Raw genomic sequence first — 8,201 nt, 5'->3', positions numbered from 1 at the left:
GCAGTCAAGGAGGTGGCCGAATAGGTAATCAGAATTATGGACAGCAGCAACAACAACAACAGTCCCAAAATCAACAACAACAACAACAACACGTAGGTGGAAGAGGCAAATTCAGAGGCAGGGGGAGTCAAAGAGGCCGTGGAAATTGGCAAAGGCAATATAATGATGCACGTGAATGCTATTATTGTGGTAAGCCTGGACATGTGCAGGCAGAATGTTATAAGAAGCAGGCTGACATGTAAAATGGGAAAGTGCAGCAAAACAACTATGCATCCTCCTCAAGCAGAAATAATGAGGATAATGAAAGGTTGTTTGTTATGCAGCATGTTGTGAATGCCATGTCTGAAAATGTTGATGCAGCACAAAAAGATGATGTATGGTATGTGGATTCAGGTGCTTCGAACCACATGACAAGTCATGGGGAGTGGTTCAAGGAGATGAAAAACCCGGAAAGACCAGGTTTTGTGGAAACAGGGGATGACATTGCTCATCCAATTGCCCATGTTGGAGATGTGCCATTGGCTATGCAGGATGGCAAAGTGAAGTACCTTGCAGATGTACTTCACGTTCCGAACATAACAAAGAATCTGGTTTCAGTTGGCCAGATGATTGAGCAAGGGTTGCAGGTTCGGTTTAACCCTCATGGTTGTTATGTTGAAGATTTTAAAGACAAGTGCAGGTTGGTTGCAAAAGGTAACAGAGTGGGCAGAATGTTTACATTGAATGTAGACATGCCTGAAATGAGTGCTGCGATGTTTGCAAATGGTTCAAGAATTGTTGTAGACACAGACATTTGGCATAAAAGGATTGGACATGTGAATGTGCAGAGATTGAAGTCGATGCAGAATAAAGGAATTATGACAGGGCTGCCAAAATTTAAAGTGGAAGGTATGCAGAAAATATGTGAAGCATGCTAATTTGGGAAGCAAACAAAGCATGTGTTTCCACCTAACAGATATGTGAGCAGAAATACACTAGATGTTGTGCATTCAGATGTATGGGGTCCTACGAAGACCATATCTATGGGAGGCTGCAGGTATTATGTGACTTTCATTGATGACCACACAAGGAAAGTGTGGGTATATTTCATGAAGGAGAAGAGTGAGGTGTTCACTCACTTTCAGAATTTCAGAGTTTTGGTTGAAAAGCAAACATGGAAATATGTAAAGTGCCTAAGGTCAGATGGAGGGGGAGAGTACTTCTCCAATGAGTTCTCTGAATTTTTGAAGAAGAATGGTATTCGGAGATAGTTTACATGCAGATACACTCCGCAGCAAAATGGAGTTGCTGAGCGAAAAAACAGGCACATTGCTAAGATTGTGTGAGCATTGATGGAAGAGAAGAATATGCCGCATAGCTATTGGGCTGAGGCTGTTTCTACAGCAGTATACATCATGAACAGGACTCCAACTGCAGCCATACATGATGTAACTCTAGAGGAGAGGTTTACTGGCAGAAAACCAGATTTGTCTCATCTGAAAGTTTTTGGATGCATTGCATATGTGCATGTGCCAGATGAGCTGAGAACTAAGCTGGATCCGAAAGCTGAAAAATGTGTGTTTATTGGATACTCCCTTGAGCAAAAGGGATACAGGTGTTATAACCCTGCTACACGTGACTTGAGGGTAAGCAGGGATGTTGTCTTTGATGAGATGAGCAGCTGGTATGCTGTGGAAAAAGAAGCTGTTGGGGCTGATGTGAGTGGCAGTGTGGTTGCACAGAATGCAGGTCAGCAATCACAGTCTTTGAGTGGACCAGGAGAGTCCTCATCTAGTGGGTCTATTGATAGACCATGGAGTGGCAGGCTGCGTCATAATACCAGTCCTGCAAATGTGATTAGTACATCACGTAAAGGAAAAGAGAAAGTGGTTGAGCCCCTTGGTATGCCTGACATTTCTGCAGGGCCTTCTCATGTTGATGGAGAGTCTAGTGGCTCAGATATGAGCCTTGATGAGGAGCTTGGGATCCCAGCTATGAGAACACCTGGTGTAAAGAAGGCTATGGAAGCCATGAATGCAAAGCTGTGAAGATCTGGGAGAGTGAAAAATCCTACAAATGTGATTAGTACATCACGTAAAGGAAAAGAGAAAGTGGTTGAGCCCCTTGGTATGCCTGACATTTCTGCAGGGCATTCTCATGTTGATGGAGAGTCTAGTGGCTCAGATATGAGCCTTGATGAGGAGCTTGGGATCCCAGCTATGAGAACACCTGGTGTAAAGAAGGCTATGGAAGCCATGAATGCAAAGCTGTGAAGATCTGGGAGAGTGAAAAATCCTGTGCAGAGATTTACCTATGATGGTTATGTGGCACATCACTATGCATATATGGCAAAGGTTGTGCAGGTTGTTGAGCCCACATGCATTGATGAGGCTGTTGGAAATGTGTGTTGGGAGAAAGAAATGGATGAGGAGATGGATGCACTATATGGAAATGAGACTTGGGATTTAGTGCAATTGCCTGAAGGCAAGAAAGCCATTGGATGCAAGTGGGTGTACAAAGTAAAACATAGCAGTGATGGAAGCATAAAAAGGTACAAGGCTAGATTGGTAGCCAAAGGATATGCGCAGACATATGGCATTGATTATGAGGAAACTTTCAGCCCAGTTGCCAAGATGGCAACAGTGAGGGTTGTGATAGCAGTGGCTGCGTCAAAGCAATGGTCTTTACATCAGCAGATGGATGTAAAGAATGCATTCTTGCATGGGGATTTGCAAGAAGAGGTGTATATGTTGCAGCCAACTGGTTATGAGGATGTGAGTCAGCCCGAGCATGTTTGCAGGTTGAAGAAAGCCTTGTATGGCTTAAAACAAGCACCAAGAGCATGGTCTGACAAGATTTATGAATATCTTGTCACTATTGGCTTTCATGTAGCCAATGCAGATTTCTCGCTGTATGTGAGACATGGTGATAGAGGGGTTGTGCTTGTTGTTATCTATGTAGATGACTTGATCATTACGGGGGACCATGATGCAGAGATCTTTGATGTAAAAATCTTGCTTAGACAGGAGTTCGAGATGAAGGATCTGGGGGAGCTCAGATATTTCTTGGGCATTGAGGTGATTATGATGTATTTCACATGTTGTCTGCTGATGACAAACTGGATGGAGACAGCAACTACCCACTTTGGGCATACATGATGCAACATGTTTTGGTTGCAAAAAGGAGTGTGGAACATTGTGCAGGGGGGTATGGATGTACGTCCAGGTTCTGTGGATCTAGGATTTGTTGAGGATGTTGCAGGTTCTAGCAGCTTTGTTGTTGCTGTTATTTTACCCATTGCTGAACAAGCTCGTTGGGATGGTAAAGATGCGCAAGCTCATGCCTTAATTACACTTTCTTTCAAACGTAACATCACTCCACATATTCGTTCAGCTAAAATAGCAAAACAGGCTTGGGATATTCTAGCTTGTTTGTATGCAAGTCATAACGAGGCAAAAATCTCTTATACCTGCGTAAAGAGCTAGAATCGAAGATTATGAGGAAGATGATGACATGAATGTTTTTCTTGCTGAGATTAAAGATCTCAAGGAACAGTTGATTTCTGCAAGTGAGATTATTCCTGATCATTCTCTTGTGCATACTGTTCTTGATGCTTTACCTGAGTCATATCAGACTTTTGCTTCCACGTGTGGAGACTTCTTAGACCTGATGTTGTCAAGTATGATACTTTAGTCAACAAGATCTTGCAAGAAGCGCAGTCTAGGACAAACAGGGCTAGGCAGCGTGCAGTTGATCAAGCATTTGTTGCTGCCCACCACCAGAAGCAGAGAAGAAGTGGTAAGGCAGCCCCTTCCACTGTTTCTTCTCCTATTAATAGGTCTACAACTTCTTCTCCTTCCATAGGTAGCAACAATAGGTCTGAGAATGCTCTTGATAAAGGCAAGAAAAAGATCAGGTGCAACTATTGTAAAGCAACTGATCATGTCATTAAGAATTTCCCTAAGCTACAGGCTAAAGAGGCAAAGAAGAAAGAGTCAAATGCAGCCACAATAGCGGATGCTTCTACAAATGCAAATTCAGCAAATGTTGTGTATAGGATACAGAATGGGCGTTTAGCATGTATTGCCAGTTTGACCCATGTGTACATGATGCATGTTTGGAGTTTAGCGTGTATTGCCAGTTTGACCCATGTGTACATGATGCATGTTTGGCAGTTTCTGTTGACTCTGATGTATGGTATTTTGACAGTGGGTGCTACAAAGCACATTACCTCGTATCGTGATATGTTCACTTTTCTTAAGGCTGTCCCTAATGGGAATACTGTCACATATGCCAATAATGCTTCTTACCCAGTGAAGGGCGTTGGTAAAATTATGCTTACTGCTGTAAATGGCAGCGCTTTCACACTTTCAGATGCTTTGTATGTGCCAGGGATAAAGAAGAATCTATTGTCTGTCTCTGCACTTGCTAGACTTGGACTTGTAGTCAAATTTGTGGATGACAGATGTATTGTTCATGATTTGACTTCTGGTGATACGATTATTGCATCTGGCACCTTGTTTCATGGGCTGTATAGGCTCAATTCTTATGACAAGTGTGTGGAAGATTCAGCAAATGCAGTTTCTGATGAAAAGGCAGTTTCAGATGCAAAACTATGGCATGCTCAATTTGGTCATCTGAACTTTGCTAGTTTATTGCGTTTGCAGAAATTTGATATGGTTGCTTCATTGCCCCCTCTTCACTGTACATTGGTGTTTTATCCCACGACTAGCCAGAAATGCATCAAACTCTTTAGACATGTACTAACATTATCAATTCACTTCAATAGCATTAAAAAAAAACCATACCAATTAAGCTTCTCAAGCTTGAGAGGGGTTGAGAAGAGAGAAACATTGAGAAATTATAGAAATGATCAATATTCACTAATTACCTTACAAATTGCTTGATTCTTTGTTCATAGTAGAGGCCCCCAACCAATCAATTAGTTAAGTATGTTGATGGAGCCACTAATTGGGATTGAAGAAAGAGGGAAGCTCCAAAAACTAGTGAATTATTAAATGAATTCACAGTTCTTAGCTTAGGTGGAGTAGAGTAACGATGCATAAACACTATATATTTTTCAACAAGGGGGAGGCTTCTATTTATAGAAAAAATTGAGCTCCTAACCAAACAAACTGATTCTAGAATTTTCTAAATCAGTTTGGTCAATTTTTGACCATTTTTTAGGTCAGTTAAGCTAACTTTTTTGGAACTAGACTTGAATGAGGAGAGAGGAGAGATGAAATATCTCAATTTTTATGAGTTTAAAACTCATTCAAGCATGTGAAATATGCACCTCCTTTAAAGAACTCCCCTTCCTTACATATGTGTCATAATGGAATCATTTTAATATTGCTCATAGTTTTTTTTTTTTACTAATAAACCTTGTACATTTTCAACTCTTCATCTTATGTGAAATATGCACCTCCTTTAAAGAATTCCCCTTCCTTACATATGTGTCATAATGGAATCATTTTAATATTGCTCATAGTTTTTTACTAATAAACCTTGTACATTTCAACTCTTCATCTTATGTGAAATATGCACCTCCTTTAAAGAATTCCCCTTCCTTACATATGTGTCATAATGGAATCATTTTAATATTGCTCATAGTTTTTTACTAATAAACCTTGTACATTTTCAACTCTTCACCTTATGTGAGCATTTACTCATTTTTGGGTATCTTCTTTTTACAAATTGGATTTATCTTCTCCCTATACATGGATTGATGCTATTGGCCCATAGGAACCTTAATTGGACCATAGTCTAAAGATTTCTGAAAATCTAGACCCTTAGACTAAGGTTCTTTATACCTATTTCCAATTAATTCCAATTGCACATTGGAAAATTCTTTTTTTGAATTTCTGTTTCAGGGGAACTCATCTGAATTATAAGAGATATTTTTCTATCCAAAAATATTCAAAATCTGAATATTCTCTCTCTAGAATATTTTCTCTCTCTAGGCTAAAATAGTTAGAAACAAGGTCTTTATATTTCTGAAGAGGGTTGATTACAGGGGAAGATACTAGACATCAAAAAGGGGTTGGGAGAGGAATCTTACATTTTGGATTATAACATGAAAAGCGTGTAGCACAAAAAAATGAGCAAAAGTTTGTTGCACGAAAAACACCATAACTTTCAACTCCAACCTTCGATGAAGCTGAGCAAATACTCATAATTTATCGCATGAGTTGCACGTTGCCTATTTTCTTGTTTTAAGTGTTGTTTATATGAAATGACATAACTTTTGATAGGATTATCCGATCGACAAAACAATTGACTCTATAGAAAGCTTGTGACGCCGTGCACATACCAATTGCGTTTCTATAATACAATTCCAATTACGATAAGATAGGGTGGTCCAGATAAACCATCTAAGGACCTACATAAACTTGTTAAAAGTGATTAATCACTCGAATTCTACAAAACATGAATAAGAGATTAAATGAAACATAAAACATGCAAATGAATAGAATTAAGATAATTAATACTTCCTTTCTCTTCTCTTCACAATAGCAATATCGATGTTGCTGTGATACCATGTTAGAAATACACGACCATGAAGAGATAGGGATAGAGTGACTCAGAGAGAGAGATAAGGAGGAAGAGAGTTACACCATATATGCTCCCAAAATACTAGTTCATATTGATTATGAGTTTGTATATATAGGTAAGATCTAGGTCAAGTTACACACTTTTCTCGTGTGGTCATCAATGAATGTTATGTAGTACTTGCAGCCACCCGTAGACATAGTCTTTGTATGACCCCATACATCTGAATGCACAACATCTAGCACATTTCCACTCACATTTCTGTCATGTGAAAATACATGTTTTGTTTTCTTTCAAACTGCATACCTTCAACTTTAAACTTAGGCAGCCCTATCACAATTTGTTTAGTCTGCTAGACTTCACTCTTTGCACATTGACATGCCCAATTGTCTTATGCCAAATGTCTGTATCTGCAACAAATCCTGAATCATTTACAAACATTGTAGCACTCAATTCAGGCATATTTACATTCAATGTAAACATTCTGCCCACTTTGTTGCCTTTTGCAGCCAACCTGCACTTATCTTTAAAGTCTTCTACATAACAGTCCATCAAGGTTAAACTCAACCTACAAACCCTACTCAATCATTTGGCCAACAAAAACTAGATTCTTTGTAATGTTCAAAACATGAAGTACATCTGCAAGGTACTTCACACTACCATCCTGCATAGATAATGGCACATCCCCAACATGGGCAACCGGATGAGCAGTGTCATCCCCTGTTTTAACAAAACCTGGTCTTTCAAGACTCTTCATTTCCTTGAACCACTCACCATGACTTGTCATGTGGTTTGAAGCACGTTGTAAGATTCCTCCCCAGCCTCTTAGGATGTCTAGTATCTTCCCCTGTAGTCGAATCCCTCTTCAGAAACATAAAAGATTTTTTTTCTACCAGTTTTGTCCTAGAGAGAAAATCTTCTAGAGAGTGATAATTCAGTTTTATGGAAAAATATCTCTTCTTAAGAAGAAGATGATGAAAAAGATCATATTCCACCTACGAGATAAGAACATCTCGCATTTTTTAAGTGGGGTAGAATGTAAGATTCCTCCCGAGCCTCTCAGGATGTCCAGTATCTTCCCCTGTAGTCAAATCCCTCTTCAGAAATATAAAAGACCTTGTTTCTACCAGTTTTGGCCTAGAGAGAGAAAATCTTCTTGAGAGTGGTAATTCAGTTTTTAAATATTTTTAGATGGAAAAATATCTCTTCTGATTAAAATAAGTTCCCCTAAAACAGAAGTTCAAAAAGATTTTCAGAAGGTGCATTAGAAATCAAGTATAATCTGTTCAAGAGGCCTTGTCCTGAGGGTCAAGATTTTTTCAAAATTTTAAATTAAGGTTCCTATGGGCCAATAAGATTCATCCAAATGTGTGGAGGAGATAAATGGAAGCAATAAAGAAAATCTCCCCAAAAATGAGTAAATACTCACATAAGATGAAGAGTTGACTAAGGACAAGGTTATTAGTTAAAAAAGAGAGATAATTAGAAGAAATGATGCATTTTTGACACCTCAATATGGGAGAATTTCCCTCATGAAGGAGGCACCTATTTCACATGTGGGGGAGAGTTTTAAACTCCCAAATAATGAGATATTTTTATCTCTCCTCTCTCCTGTTTCAACTAGATCCAGAAAGTGAGCTAAACTGACCTAAAAATGGTCAAAAATTGAC

The sequence above is a fragment of the Cibotium barometz genome, chromosome 12, assembly GCF_041138505.1.
Source record: "Cibotium barometz isolate CiBa-2024 chromosome 12, ASM4113850v1, whole genome shotgun sequence".
NCBI lineage: Eukaryota > Viridiplantae > Streptophyta > Polypodiopsida > Cyatheales > Cibotiaceae > Cibotium > Cibotium barometz.
This window is presented reverse-complemented; position numbering follows the sequence as displayed.